The sequence below is a fragment of the Eleutherodactylus coqui genome, chromosome 10 (assembly GCF_035609145.1).
Source record: "Eleutherodactylus coqui strain aEleCoq1 chromosome 10, aEleCoq1.hap1, whole genome shotgun sequence".
NCBI classification, from domain to species: domain Eukaryota; kingdom Metazoa; phylum Chordata; class Amphibia; order Anura; family Eleutherodactylidae; genus Eleutherodactylus; species Eleutherodactylus coqui.
Window position 1 is genome coordinate 140,151,143 of NC_089846.1, and position 14,407 is coordinate 140,165,549.

General features: G+C 47.4%; 1 protein-coding gene across 2 annotated transcripts in view; it reads left to right on the forward strand.

The window, feature by feature from the left end:
* The window catches only part of ACTN4 (actinin alpha 4), a 49,015-nt gene that overhangs the window by 15,223 nt on the left and 19,385 nt on the right, over positions 1-14,407 (forward strand). The window lies entirely within an intron of this gene.

The following is a 14,407-nucleotide window of genomic DNA, read 5'->3' on the forward strand; positions in this document are numbered from 1 at the left end:
TGATATTATGTTGCAGCCTGTTGGTTGTGTATGTAAATATGGTTTCTGAATATAAATAGGGGTGGATTCTGCTTTCTCAATGTCATTCTTGCTCTTTTTACCAAGTAAGGACATGTCAGTGTTCTCTGGGCCTCTCCCCTAAGACAGGTAGTGTGACTTTCTTGCTCTTCTCACATCACATATGGCCCTGTGTATACTTGACTCACACCTTTTAAAGCTGATCTGTATCACGGTTACACATTTCCCCTGGACTAGAATGTGTATATGTGGTAAAACGAGAGATCTGCTCGCACGGCCAGACATGGCTTCATGCTGCTACCTCTCACAGAGGGCATTGTGGTAGGCTCTGCAGTGAAATGGCATTCCCTAAAATGCGGGTGGTATTGAATAATGGCTCCTGCTCGCCTGCGGGGTTATGGGATCAGTTCTGCAACGAAGTTCAGATTCTTGGCAGCTTCCAAGACACTGGTAAGCAGACTTATGATTCCTAAGGAAACGGAGAGCTGCAGTCTGCCCTTCTATAGGTTCCCATGTCGTGCTTCCCAACCCTCTGGTCCTCTTACAATTTACAACAGAATTGTTTTCAATTCTGCATAGAAATCCGCAGGTTAGCCATGCAGAAACTGGCATCCACTGTCTGAGCAAATCAGTCTTGTAATGGGAACCGAAGTTTCCAAATCAGATCTGATTGACTATAAGTGAGTCTGTTCGGCTTCTGTCTGGCGGTTGCCACTTTCATGAACGCAAAAGTGCCCCGTGCCGTACTACTACGTCTGAGATTTCATGAAAATCTGTCACCAAGGCTCCGAATGGCACCTCTGACGCTGATGTGAACGTATTCTGAAACTTTTTGAAGCCCTTTTTCCTTCCCCCCTCATTTTAACTCTAGAGTTGCAGGTATACATAGATTGCAATCATTCAATCAATAAAGTGGATTCAAAATTTCTTGTGGTTTCCTAGGGAAACCATCAGTAATAGATACAAAGTCTGCAGAGGAGCTCTATAACATGTGGTTTTAACATCCTGCCGGTCTTGTGAAGTGTCAGCTCTTTGCTCTTCTCCACCTGTACATGGGCCAGAAAGGGATCCTTTTTCAAGCACTTCTATCATATTTTCGACATTGACTCTCAAAGTGAACTCATTACTTCTACAGACTTCCGCAGGCCCCCAAGTGAGGTTTGCAGCGGGTGGGGGTGGGGGGGGGTTAAATCTCTAAATGACCAAGCATCCTGTGTAAGCAATTGAGTTTGCATGACTTGCCGTCACATCTATAAAGTACCCTGCCCGAACTTGTCCCGTAACTGGGACATGTATTTTTATTTTTTTTCCCAGTGTTAATGTTGGGAAGTTGGAATGTGTAATAAAAGCAGGATTGTGCCAGCATGGAGTAAAGGAGCTTTGTGTGCATTCAGCGGCTTTCAGTACAGTCCAATTAGTGTGTGATTTGGGGGAGTGGGATGTCTCTCCAGGCTGCGCACCTCCCCTCTACTGTGTTCTGCATCATATCTCATGGAGTAATAGAAAGTGACTGCAGTAAATGTGCCAGAAGCAGTGTGCATTGGAAAAGTGCTTTCACATGAGCTTATCTTGTGAGCTGCTGTCATACTGTATGTGGAGTCTGAGCTCCAGTAGTACTACAGCCAGCATGCACTCCATAGTAGAGGAGCTCCTTGCAGGTCTGGGCTTGCAGATATTTCAGTTAGTGTCTCCTCATGTGGAACAGACCTGTTTAGAGGGCTGGGCTTTAGGGATCCGCACCAGGGCTTGTTTGTGGGGTGTAACAGTCTTGAGCCAGTTGAGATGGTGATGCAAACACTGGCATGAAAGCGCTGCTCTGTAAACAGCGATCTCTAGGATATTCAGGAGCAGGGCACTCTTTGCAATGCAAATCACATAGGTGGCCTCGTTCAATTGTACCCTATTGGCTGGTGAGATGTACGGCCTTTGTCTTGTCCTTAGAGCAATCCATGCAAATGCACCCCCTCCCCATCCTGTCTCAAAGGGGCTGTGTGCAATCCGGAAGTTGGAGCTTCCTTACTTTAAGTCCCAGATAAACACGCTGATTGCTTTCAAGGGCCCCTGTCAGCAGCCTGTTGCTTGCCAACTTCTTTTTTTCTAACCATCCACATCATCTGAACACTCCTTGGCTTATGTTGTGCAGTTTGTATCTCTGTAGAGAATATACATGGCAGTCTGGGATTACAGTGTATCGAACTTGTAAGGCACATAAGTCTGTCAAACTGAGTATGTTAGAAACTTTGACTGGCAAGTAATCTACATTCAAATCGAAAGTGCAGTTTTATGAGATCATGAATGACTGTTGAATGTCCGTTCTGCTTAGTCATTCCGATCTGCAATTCAGATATTTGGAAGAACTGACACCCTTTGTGGGAGCTGTAATGGCATCCATACTGGTCACCACCCAGATGCAACCTGACGGCCAAGTGCCCTTCACAGGCCGTGAGATTCCCCTGTCGCTTTATATTGGCCTCTAAGTGGTTTCTTATCATGCAGATGTTTTGACACTAAATATTTGGGATCATTGAGTGTTTATTTCTGCTCTTGGGCATTTTGGGATGCTTTCTCACATGACAAAAATGGACATGGCCACATCTGGCACGTGCGTTTTGATGTGAAATTTAGCAGATCTCACCCTTTGCAAATCTGCAACAATTTAATGTCAAAACCTGCATTTAAAGTCTCAGACTTTAATGTAGATATTTTATTTATTTTTTATATGCGTGAAAGCGTCCTTAAAGTTAAAGGGGTTCTGTAGACAATTGAACTATTGTTAGGATAGATCGTCAGTAGCTGATCAGCAGGGGTTCGCTGTTTGAGATCCTGACCGATCAGCTGTTGGCTGATCACTAAGTGCCACAAACTAACAGGGTACAAAGTGGAAGCAGATAGCCCCACCCCTGTTTAGTGGCTGGTGCTGGTAACTGCAGGCTCAGTGCTTTTTTTTTTTTTTTTCTTTTTTAAGGTAGCTGCACCTGCAAATACCAGTTACTATATAGGGGTCCGAACTATCGGCTTCTACTTCATACTGTGTTTTGTGTGACAGTGGGGCCCAAACAGCTGATCAAGTTAATGTCCAGAGCGGCAGATCCCAGTCAAACCACTATTGGGGGGGGGGGGGGGGGGGCTGTATGATTGTCAATTTCCATATCTTCAGCAATCTATTTCATACGTCAGTCCAGAGTATTGTGATGTGGGCTAAGGAGAGCCTGGCTACATTGCCCTATGGATGGGCTGATGCCACTGCCAGCACTACCTCTAGCTATGCCTTCATGCTTAATGAGCTTGTAAGGATCAGGTACATGGGGACTGCCGCGTGCCTCCAGCACAGCTCTCTGCAAACCTCTTGTGGTCTGAGCTGTTCACATGAAAGATCTGACCGGAAGGCGTCTCGGGAACAATGTTTGTGAGTGGAGAGCATCCTCGGCCATGTTTGGTCTGCGAATGACTCCTGTTTCCTACAGATACTGCCCTCCTTGCTCACATTTCCTGGAGCAGCTGCTTAATAGGATTTGTCCAGTAGGATCAAGCGATGGGAATTCTCCTCATTCTTTATCCTTATTAGGCATTTGCGAACTTTTGAATTTTGGGATGAGGAAATTCTTTCTCACACTGCCCCCTCCCTCGTATTCTCACACACGTGTATGTGATACCGCACATCACTCATTCCGCTTTCAGGATTAATGTTGCTTTTTCAACCTGCTACTAATGGACGAGAGTCACAAATGTTTCTAAAAATCTCCTGTTCTGCAATCCCAAATATGGCAAATCTTGAGTGCCCGCTGTCATGTTGCCTAAACACTGGTTCTGGAATTCCAGCAGATTTAAATAGGATTGTTTTATGAGATCCTAAAAGAATGAAGAGATGGTCTGTGCTGGCATGTGCCTCGGCACGATACACTCGCTACGAGATATTTGTATAGGTTTTTTGTTAGTTTTTTTTCTTAAAGTAAAAAAAAAAAGTTTAAATTTAGTCCTTAAGGGGTTTTCAAGGCAATTTTCATTGATCTATCCTCAAGCTAGGTCATAAATGGTTATTAAACTAGTGCCCGCCGCTCGGGACACTGGCAAATCGGCTGTTTTTGCACCCGTTGGCAAAACAAGATGATTATCCCATTGACTCTAGGGGGGGGGGGGGGTAGGGGGGGGGGGATAACCCGGGGGGGAATAACCCATTTAATTGTCAAGTTAACATTTGCTACGTCCATAGGTGCCTGAAATACAAATCCACCCACTTCTTGCCACCATTCTTGATCAGTCGCTGACTCATGGTTTACCATTCAGTGTGATGACATAACTGTGACTGCCTCAAGAGCTAGTGGTGGCCACTGGATGTCATTACTATGGATTTTAAACCTGAAGAGACTGGTACCCCCAATATTCAACAGCGGGAAAAAAATGCGTTACTGGGGAATTAGTTAAGGGATTTTACATGGACAAATCTTACAGATTCTCGCTAATTCAAGGGAATCTGAACGATTATCGCTCAGTGTGAATGCATGCCTGGACTGAACGATGAATGAGAAACTGAACAACGGATCCGCCCATATAAACAGGCAATCTTTCCCTTATGAACTGCCTGCTTACCGTGAATGGAGGCTTCCACTGACAGACGATTGTTCCTGTGTAAAGGCACAGTAATGATTATCGCTGGGCATCTGCACCCGATGGGTCATCCTGTGCCAATCCACCCTTAGTATTACTGTCTGCAAAGAAAAATGTTGGGTCATGAAGCTGAGCCGGCCGTGTTTGAGATGAATGTAGATGTCCTGGCTTCATATTCTGCTTCCCTTTTGCAAAAAAAACCAAACTATTTTCAATGTGCAAATTAAAAGCGGCTTCTCACACTTTAAGTGCAAAACTTTCACTTCTGACATGATTAAAAGCTGCATTCATCAGGATGAACAATGCAAGGAGATATTACACTTCTGTAGTGATGACCCCCTGTGAAAGAAGCAGCGCAAAACCGGAAACCATGGCTGGCTGGAGCCTTTGGGGTGTCCGAGGGTGGTGAAGGCTAACAACATTGGATAACATTGTGACAGCCTGCCTGTTTACAGGGAAGGGAGAATTCTTTTGGGCCGAGCCGTGTCAGTCCATTCATCACCAGCGGTGCCTTCAGAAAAGACTATTGAGATGTTAGCAGACAACACAACAGACCCGCACCCCATGCTGGTGGCAGGCTCACTCTGCTTTTTCCTTTCCTTATAGGAAGACCATGATGCAGTATCTCCAATATGCCTAGAATTTGGCTTGTTTGGTTCAGCAGTTATGTTTGCATTTGTAAATAAATCCTAAGTGGCAGATTTGATGTCTTGTATGTGTGCGTTCACGGTGATAAAGACAAACCTTGCAGATGAATGAGGTTCATTGCCTACCTACCACATTTGTTAAGTCTGTCACAGCGATACGTGGCTGTATCCTTTTGCTTTTAAAGAATCTTTACTGGCCTTGCAGGACCTGCAGTTTATGAATGAGCTGCTGCTAACCTCCAAATGTATGTAAATGGCCTTGGAGGCTTAGTATGGGAAATAAAGGACAGACTTTCTTTTAAACTGTCATCAGTCCCATAGAAAACATTTTTTTTTTCCCTCTCTGCCCAGATTGACAACAGGAAAGCACAATAGTTTGCTTTAAAGGTAATGTAGAGCTGGACGAGCCAAGCAAGTGTATTTTTCATGGAAAATTCTTTTATCCCTCTGCACATTCTGAGCTGCAGTCCAGTGGGTGGAGCTATCAGTAATTGACAGCTATCTGTGTATGATTGTACGTGCAGGGGTAGCCTGGCAGTCACTGCTAGCTCCGCCCATTGGACTGTTCAGCTCAGAATGTGCAGCGATATAAATGAATAAAGTACAAGTTAATCCCCATAAAAGCATATAACAATCTGCCCAGCTCCTCCGGCCCTATAACTTGCCTGCAGATTGTCAGCTGGAATATGGTGTCCACTTTCTTTAAAGAAGTTATTCCCTTAAAACCACTCATGCCCATATGCTGATTAGGTCAAAAAAGGGGGTATGTTGCTTTGGGCACCCCCTTCTTCCATAGGTATCAAGCTATTGGCGCTCACACTCCGGAGAGGATAACGAATGGGTGTCTTGTACTACCACATGTCTCCTCTAGTGGCCTCCACCAATGTCTCCTTCACTTATGACTCTGCAAATTCATTATTTAAGCAAATGAAAATGATCCCAAACTGAGTCCGCCTGCACACTGGAGGGTGGGGACCCTGCATCCAAAGGTCAGTCCGGTGACCACCAGCCTACCTCTCCACCGTCTTCTCTGCTGCTGATGTGCCGGCTGATGCACATGCGCAGTACAGAGGGCTCATGGGACCATTCTGCGATGATTGCAGAATGGCCACAGGGCAGACAGCTATTGGTTTCAATGGAAGCCGACCGTGCATAGCCCGCACGAAATTGCAGCAGGCTGCGATTTCTCCCCAGCAAGCTGAAAATCACAATGTATTTACACTCGTGGGCAGGAAATTGCCTTTTCTCATAGCATTCTACGGGCTGGATTTGCTGCAGAATCCAGAGGCGAAATCCCGCTCCAGATTTCGCAGTGCAAATCTGTCCGTGTGCAGGAGGCCTAAGACGTGTGTGTTTACCCCCACCATGACCACTTTTATTCTGTATGTGCTGGACTGTTTACCCCAGGCACCCTCCTAACTTGTGCACCCAGTTATACTAGTTTTCCAGCTTTCAGCCGAAGATGTTGTACACCAGTATGTATAATGCTGCTGCTAAACCAGTTTACGAGAAGCCATTGTGGTGAAAAGGGCTTGTAACTGTTTGCATAAACCTGGGTATAAATGGTGTCCGTGCCCTGCAGAGTACAACACTGCGCACTAAGGTCTGCAACACTTACTGGTGTATCTCGTCGGGACAGGAAGTGGTGATGTAAAGCTGCGGTTGGGATGCAGCCCGGGGGCCGGTGTCTTGTGGTCTCTGCCTGGACGCCCGTGTCTGTATATACATGCATGCTACTAAAGTGTATTGCTATCAGGATAGTGTGGGCACGGGGGGTGCAGGATGCTTCTGCAGACTAGGGTAATTTTATAAATGTGTGAAACCGCGAGTATTAGGCGCCTTGGTTCCTGATAAATATCTGGTTTTGCATCCTGATCTGTTCGGTTTGCAGAAGCATTTTGTCTCTGGCTCATGTGATGAGTGCGCTGATTCCCAGGGGTCGGTCAGCGCAATGAAGGCGAGACGTTTTTCTATCGGTACCTAATTTATTGTGCTGGTTGACTTTCATGGATGTTCATGTTTGTTGACAAAATGTAAAAAATCAGCTTGCTCCTGTAGAGCTCCGTAGCTGTGAGCCTAGACGCCCATATACATGCCAACTTGCATCAACCAGCTGTGAATGCTAATTGCTTTAGGGGATAAGCTGCTGCCAGACACCTCCCCAGGAACAAAGGACGAGGCTTGTTACCCTAGAACATGGCTGATTGTGATGCCAGCATGGATTGCCCGGTGTCCAACACTAGCTCCTCCTTTACCCCATTGCCCACTAACCTAAAGGCGTTGTCTCACCACTGCCTTTGCCTGTAATGCAGCCATGGCACGTCCTGAAGACACCGCTCTGTTCACTGCTGGAGACGGTCTATTTCTGGTGGTCCCATTGAAGTGAAGAGAGCGGAGCTGATTATAGTGGCCCACCCACCGGCCCTTTTTATATGGCTTGTTCCAGACCTTTCCCCATGCAAATATGCTTGTGATCATCCAACAAATGAGCCAATCCTCCTGTCAGCAGAACATCCCCTCTTGTAAACGGGGCGCATGTGTTGCAGATAAAGCCAAACTAATAACTGCATGAACAGGTAGTAAGGGTGGTTCACATCTGCGGCAGAAAATGCCGGAAGGAAAAGCGTTGCATGCTGCATTTTTTTTCTTCCATCCAAAAGCTGGGCAGAACCAATTATAGTAAATGGGGCCGACCCGGTGCTGTTCCATCCAGAAACTGAACCATGTTCCCACAGGGTTCCCCCTCTGCTGCTCCCCGAACAGAGCGGGAAAGTGGAATCTCTAACGCAGATGTGAAAACAGCCAAAGTTGTTCAGGCGGCTGTTTCTTTGGGGGCGATCTTCCTAGATGTAGCCTATTTCATAAATCTATACTGATCGACTTGTGTCTGATTAGTCCTCATGCGGGCAATTGGTCTGCCTGTCTAAAAGGACCTGCAGATACAGGAAGAGGTGGCAGCCACATGTGGCCCCTGAGTCAGTTGGAGAGACCAGAGGTGGATTTACACGGGTCAACAGTTGGCTGAAAAATTGCTCAAACAAAAGCTTTTCAGTTGGGCCTCCTGCCCACGGGCGATGGTTCATGGCGTTCCCCACGGCGATAATCCGGCTGCGAGTAACGCAGTGCACGCTTTCCATAGCGAAGCCTCCTGTCCACGAGCGGAGAACCATAGCGATTCTCCACTCGCGGGATTCAAATCATGGCATGCCGCGATTCTCTGCGGTGAGCCTGACAGCTCTGCTCCTATCACTAGCGATATGCCGTTACGGCCGTTGCCCGGGGCCTTATAGTTGTCCTAAGTGATGAATCGCTCAATAGGCTCTGTTTCAGCTTACTAAAAAAGACTAGTGAGCCAATTTTTCCTCGGCGTAAACAGGCAGCTCGGCTTTAAGCAACTTCCTGTTCAGTGATTGCTGGGAGGCAGATAGAAGGTCCTTTTGTCGAGTTAAGAGAAAGCTGTTGCACGCTAATCGTAGCATGGCCCTGCAGCCTTGGCCCTGCCGCGTCTTCATCGCATGGAGGTTCGCATGCTAATAGTAGCATGGCCCTGCAGCCTTGGCCCTGCCGCGTCTTCATCGCATGGAGGTGGGGGGTTTTTGTTTGCTTTTTGTCCCACCCCCATCCTTGCTTCCTTTAGCCCGGAAAGGCTGTTCTTGGAACTGTCTCATAGCTGGGAGTCTGTCAAGCGGGCACTCCTCGCTGCCAGTAGAACTGTAATTAAAGCGTACCTGACTTGAGAATATTCCGCCATGTCTGTGTACATAAGGGATAACACCATTTTTAACCATTGTCGCTTGTCTCCTGCACTTATCGTCATTTTCCTCTCTGCAGGCCTCAGTCATATCCCGCTATGAGAATTCTTGCAGCGGGATGCGAGCTGTACCCCTGTAGTGACCCAGCGCTCACCCCCTCCCGGCGTCTTGCTCTGCTTTAGCTGTCGCACATGTGCAGAACAGAGGCGGCGCGCCACCAGTGACTTTTGTGTGGGCTTCTGCGAGGCTCGCACAAATAGGACATGCCATGATTTGTTTACAGCGTGAGTTTTCATGCAGTCAAATTGCGGCTGTCTGCATAAGATTGCATTATCTAATGCAATCCTATGGCAGCGGGCACGGGGGGAAACTCTGCAGGAAATCCAACCGCGGAATTTCCGCCCGTATGCATTTGGCCTAAGCTGTATCTGTTCTCTGAGCTGCTTAGTCTCCTATATCGTGTTATAGATGGGCATCTATTTCCTGTTGTCTCCTATGTACTTGTTATAGACCGGCCTTGTCATAGTGCCTTGTCATAAGTATGTATGTTATAAGTGTGTATAAATATGCATGCCTCTTCAGATCCAATCCATTTAAGCCGGAAGAAGAACCCTGCGTTGGTACGAAAGCTCGCTATTATTACATCATGTATTTTTGTTAGCCATTAAAAGGTATCATATCTACAAGATTACGTCGTTTCTCTTGCTGAGAACAATCACATTATAGACCGGCATCACATGACAACAGGCAGTGGACAGTAAACTAAGCAATGAGACCCCCTAGTGGCTAGCACTTTAAAAATGATTTATGCATTTTAGATACTTGCGCTTTTGCTAGTTATCACATTGTCTATCATTAAGGCAAATTGTTTGAAAAGTTTGCATAAGTGTACGAGTAAAAGGGTACATGGCAACTTTAGTTGGCTAGCATGAAGATCACAATGTTGCAATGTGGTATCACATTTACCTGACAGAAGGACAGCATTGTGAGCTGATGCGACCATGAAATGGCCGTCACAAAGAATCCAAGCCTGTGGGGCCTCCCTCACACACCGCATTTTACAGCGTTTAGTGCTGCGCTTTCAGAACAGTGACAAATGTTGCCAGTGGCTCCCATTGTTTTCAATGGATCCTCTCACACAGCCGCTCGGATGTGGCGATTTTCCAGCGGGGTATGTCCTATTTTTGAGCCTATAGCGCTCATCAGTGATGAGATGTTAAATGCCGGCACCTTTTGCAATGTATGTAAGGGAGGCCTTAGATTTGTTTGCACGGTGCATATGGCATTGCCATCATAACTTGCAGTGCCGGTTGGGAGTTTCCTTCGCTTTTGGTCACAGTAAGCGGCAAACTGGTTGTTCATCAAAATGAAGTTTTAGTAACTGAAGTCACCATTTGGTCCCAACCTTATTGAGCAGCAAGAAACCGTGTCCCTGTTTTGTACCCTGGGAAGCGGTGGATTTTAGGGAGTCCGTACTTGCTAGGTTTTTGGGCGTCTCGTGGAGTTGACTCGTCCCTGTGCCGCCCCGCGATGGATGTCCACTGCTGCAATAACTACTTGTAAGGGTGCCCGTAAATGAGGTGGATTTTCACTTAACAGCCTCCTTGCTTGAAGAAATTGATCCTCTTGCTTCTCCAGCCCTTTCCTCTTCTCCCCCAGTTCTCTCCCCTAATGTTTCTGGAGAGTCTACAGACGTCTCCAATGTGTCTGCCTGCGTTAGCCTTTACCTGTTACCAGCGCCAAGTATGTATTTGATGCATAGTTTCCGTCTGTTCATGGTAATCCCTCGTGTTTCCGGAACGCTAAAATCTGCCTCTTGTTTTTGGTCTAAAATGGAATTCACGAGTGTCCTGGCAAGAAGTTGCTTTTTTTTTTCAGTGTTTTTAAAGTTTGCTAACTGTGAGCACATTACAGCGGAAATGCTCAGAGCAGGAAATCTGTGTCTGCTGGACCAGGGGGGGGGGGGGGGGGTGCTACGTGTGGCTGCTGGAGGACCTGGGGGGGGGGGGGGGGTGGCGCTACGTGTGTCTGCTGGACCCGGGGGGGGGGGGGGGGGGGGGTGCTTGCAAATGGTGGTTTATTTCAACACCTCTTAAACAGTCTGCAGACTATAGAGACCTGACTTCAGCCATTTCCCATTGTGGGATTATACGGGGTTAAACGTGTAGGAGACCCGACTATTACTGGTGTAAATGTAGGGGCCACGGACTAGATCTTGTGGCGTAGCGCTGTCCCTGCACATTCCTGGCCTTCCTGTCCCGTATGTTTAACATTCCTTGTGTCGTTGACTATTCAGCTTGATTCTGTCCCGATCTGCATGTTTACTGGATGCCGTCCCAGCCAGGAAGCACTACATCATTCTCCGGGAAAACTGCTTTCTGCTTCTGTGTTCAACTAGTCCAAAAAAAGGCCCCCATAGACCCAGTGTGACTCTCTGCTGGCCGTCCTCGTCCATGAAGCTAATAACTTGACCTGTGTGAACTTGCTGACTTCCTGCCTTGCCTCTACCTTCCGAATGATAAAATGCTGGGGATGAAGTAGGGTTTTCGTATGACGGGCGCTCGGACTTCCTGCCGCACCTTCTATCTTCATATTTTATAGCGCACAGATGCCACATTGCCTCTCGTAAAAGGTTCGCAGGCCTCTTTATATCGGCGGCGGTGCAGAAGAGCTTGCATTTCTCATGCTGCTTGTTTCTTCGGAGTCCTCGCTCCCATTCATAAACGCGACTATGGAATATGTTAGTGTCCCTTTTGTCCCCCTCACCCCCTCCCATCAAAATGCAACTGTTTGTCCAGCCCGAGCGCACATCAGTAATGAGTTTAGGTTTACAAGCAGGAGCTTTGATGCCACATTCATGGGAATCTTCTCCCCCTCCTTGTTCAGATGAATGACTGATTTCACGACTTGCCTGTGCCACATTCCTCCAGGCTGAGCTAATGCCAGCCTCGCTGGTTAGCCTGCGGCAGGAAGGGTGGGGATCAGCTGGCCTCATGCATTTTACTCGGCACCTCCTTACCTGGTACTGGCTTACTCAACGCCATGCCACCAGAAATGGGCTGTAAGGTCCGTGCTATGTGCCGGGTCTGCAGGATGCTTTTCTGCAATCACAACTGGTGGCTTTTGGGTTAAACCAGCCCTAGTTTGACACTTTAAAGGTCTGAGTAGCTTAGTGCATTTTAGGTCCCTGATGTGAAGTCTCCCAAAGATGTGTCTGCTTTCTTATGGGACTGAACGGTCCTTCTATTCCTGCAGGGCTTTACACACGGGTCTGAGTTTATTGCAGTTTAGCATTGAGTGGGGAGCCTAGTGTAGATAAAGGGCTCATTCTAGATTTTGGGGGTGTATTTTGCATGTTATGCAGGCGGGGGGGAGGGGGGGGCACATGTAACATATCCTTAATGCCCTTCATTAACTACGCCATATCTCATGTTGTAGGAATCTGAATGAGCTGAGATGAGGGGGGATCAGGGTGGTCCACACTGTTGTATGATTAGATCTACATATAAAACCCCATTCATATCTGCAGCTTGGGTTCTGGCTGATTTTCACTTGTTTATGTCCTTGGAGACCAGAAACAAAACGCTGGAACCACCGGAGCCGAACCAATCCTATTGACTATACTGGGCTCCAACTGCGTTTTCGCGAAGCCGACCATTTAGTCTGGGATTTTCTGCTACCGTAGATCTGCTTAGAACAGACCCTCCGGAGATGTGAATGGGCCCTTTACCTGTTTGGAAATTGTCTGTCTCTAACACAATTTGTATTCAGCGTGCCCGCTGTGTACTGTAACTAGCTTCCTGCTCACAGCGGCGGCGCTGGACTGACCTAATGACTAATAGGTTCCACTGAAGTGTCAGATTTTGGTGAGGAAAAATAGCGCTGCATACATGTGCCCCCCCCCTTTGGTTATCACACGTATTTTAGGGTTATAAATATCGGTATCAATGAGGATTTTTTTTCCTTCTTTTTGGTATGGCCTTTAAAAGGCAACCAGTCCCCAGTTTGGAGCCGGTGAAACCAAAGGGCATTCCAGAAGTTGTGGTGGTAAAACTCCTAATGCCCACATAGATTTAGGCCTAATGCACACTGGCAGATTTTTGCTGCGGATCCAGAGCGGCCGTCTGTCTCCAGATCTCGCAGTAATAACCCTCCATAGCATGGAGTGCGGGTGGCAGAGGTGGTCTGGGCCGTCCACTGACTGTACAGACATGATTGGCTTACAATTTGAGAATTGTTTATGCAGCATAAACGATGGAGTATGAGCTGATCGCTCAGTGTAAATAGCGGCTGTTCAATACTGAACGGCCGCTATGTTAAGGCAATGGAGAGGGACTGTGGAGAGCGAGGAGAGAATCTCCTCCAGCCGCCCCACTGTGAGCCAGCGATACTAGCTCCCTGCAGCCCGAGAGCGAGTGTGCGGGGACAAGGGGCGGGCATCGTTTGCCAGACATTCGTCCCGTCTAAATGGCCCTTGACTCAAGCGGATGTTCACATGGCAGAATATTGTCACTGATTTGATGTAGTGAATTGATATGGATTTGCCACAAATTCTTAGATTACAGCATGGATTCCCAGTCAATGTGGCGCTTGTTTCAAATCCGCGTGCGACAGTAATGGCAGGTCCAGTTTTTGATGTGGGTTTGCCCTAAAGGAAACCAAGGATTGAACTGTTAGAGGTGCTTTTAGATGGAACGATTATCGTTCAAATGAGCGGCAAACAATCGATCGCCCTAAACACAAGCCGCCGACCGACCGATAATCACTTTTCGTTTGTGCACTTTATGCAGCCATAAAAATCATCGTTGGCCCGTTCACGTATCGTTCGATTTAAATGGCGCTCGTTCAGTCCCATGCATTCGCCTATACAGTGAATTTTAAAGGCTGAACGAGCCAACGATGTATCTGCCTGTATGAAAGCGTCATGTATCAGGTGGGCGCGTCATGTATCAGGTGGGCGCGTCATGTATCAGGTGGGCGCTTAAAAGGCTTTTCTCTGTTATTCCTCTTATAAATTGTGGCATCCTGAACGGCCTCCTCAGCATCTGCCATATAAGACCACCTTGCTTCTGTAGTGTTGTGATGGTGCAGCACCACAGAGGGTCCTGCAAGCTAAACAAGCTCGCACATTAGGTGTGGCAGTCAGTAAGGAGCAGCGGGCAAGTCATTGCATAGAGCGTGCAGGGTGTGTACATAGGGGGAAGTGCCTGCTGCTGCAGCCGGTTCACATTCCAAACACCTCACCTGCCCCCTTCTCAAGGACACCCTTATCCTCCTTGTGAAACCTGGAAGGTGCAGAAATGTGAGGAATTGGACTATTTGTGTGCTCCTGCTGGGCACGGCTCCCAGTTAGGAGGACAGGCTGTCTGTAATAGAACAATGGAA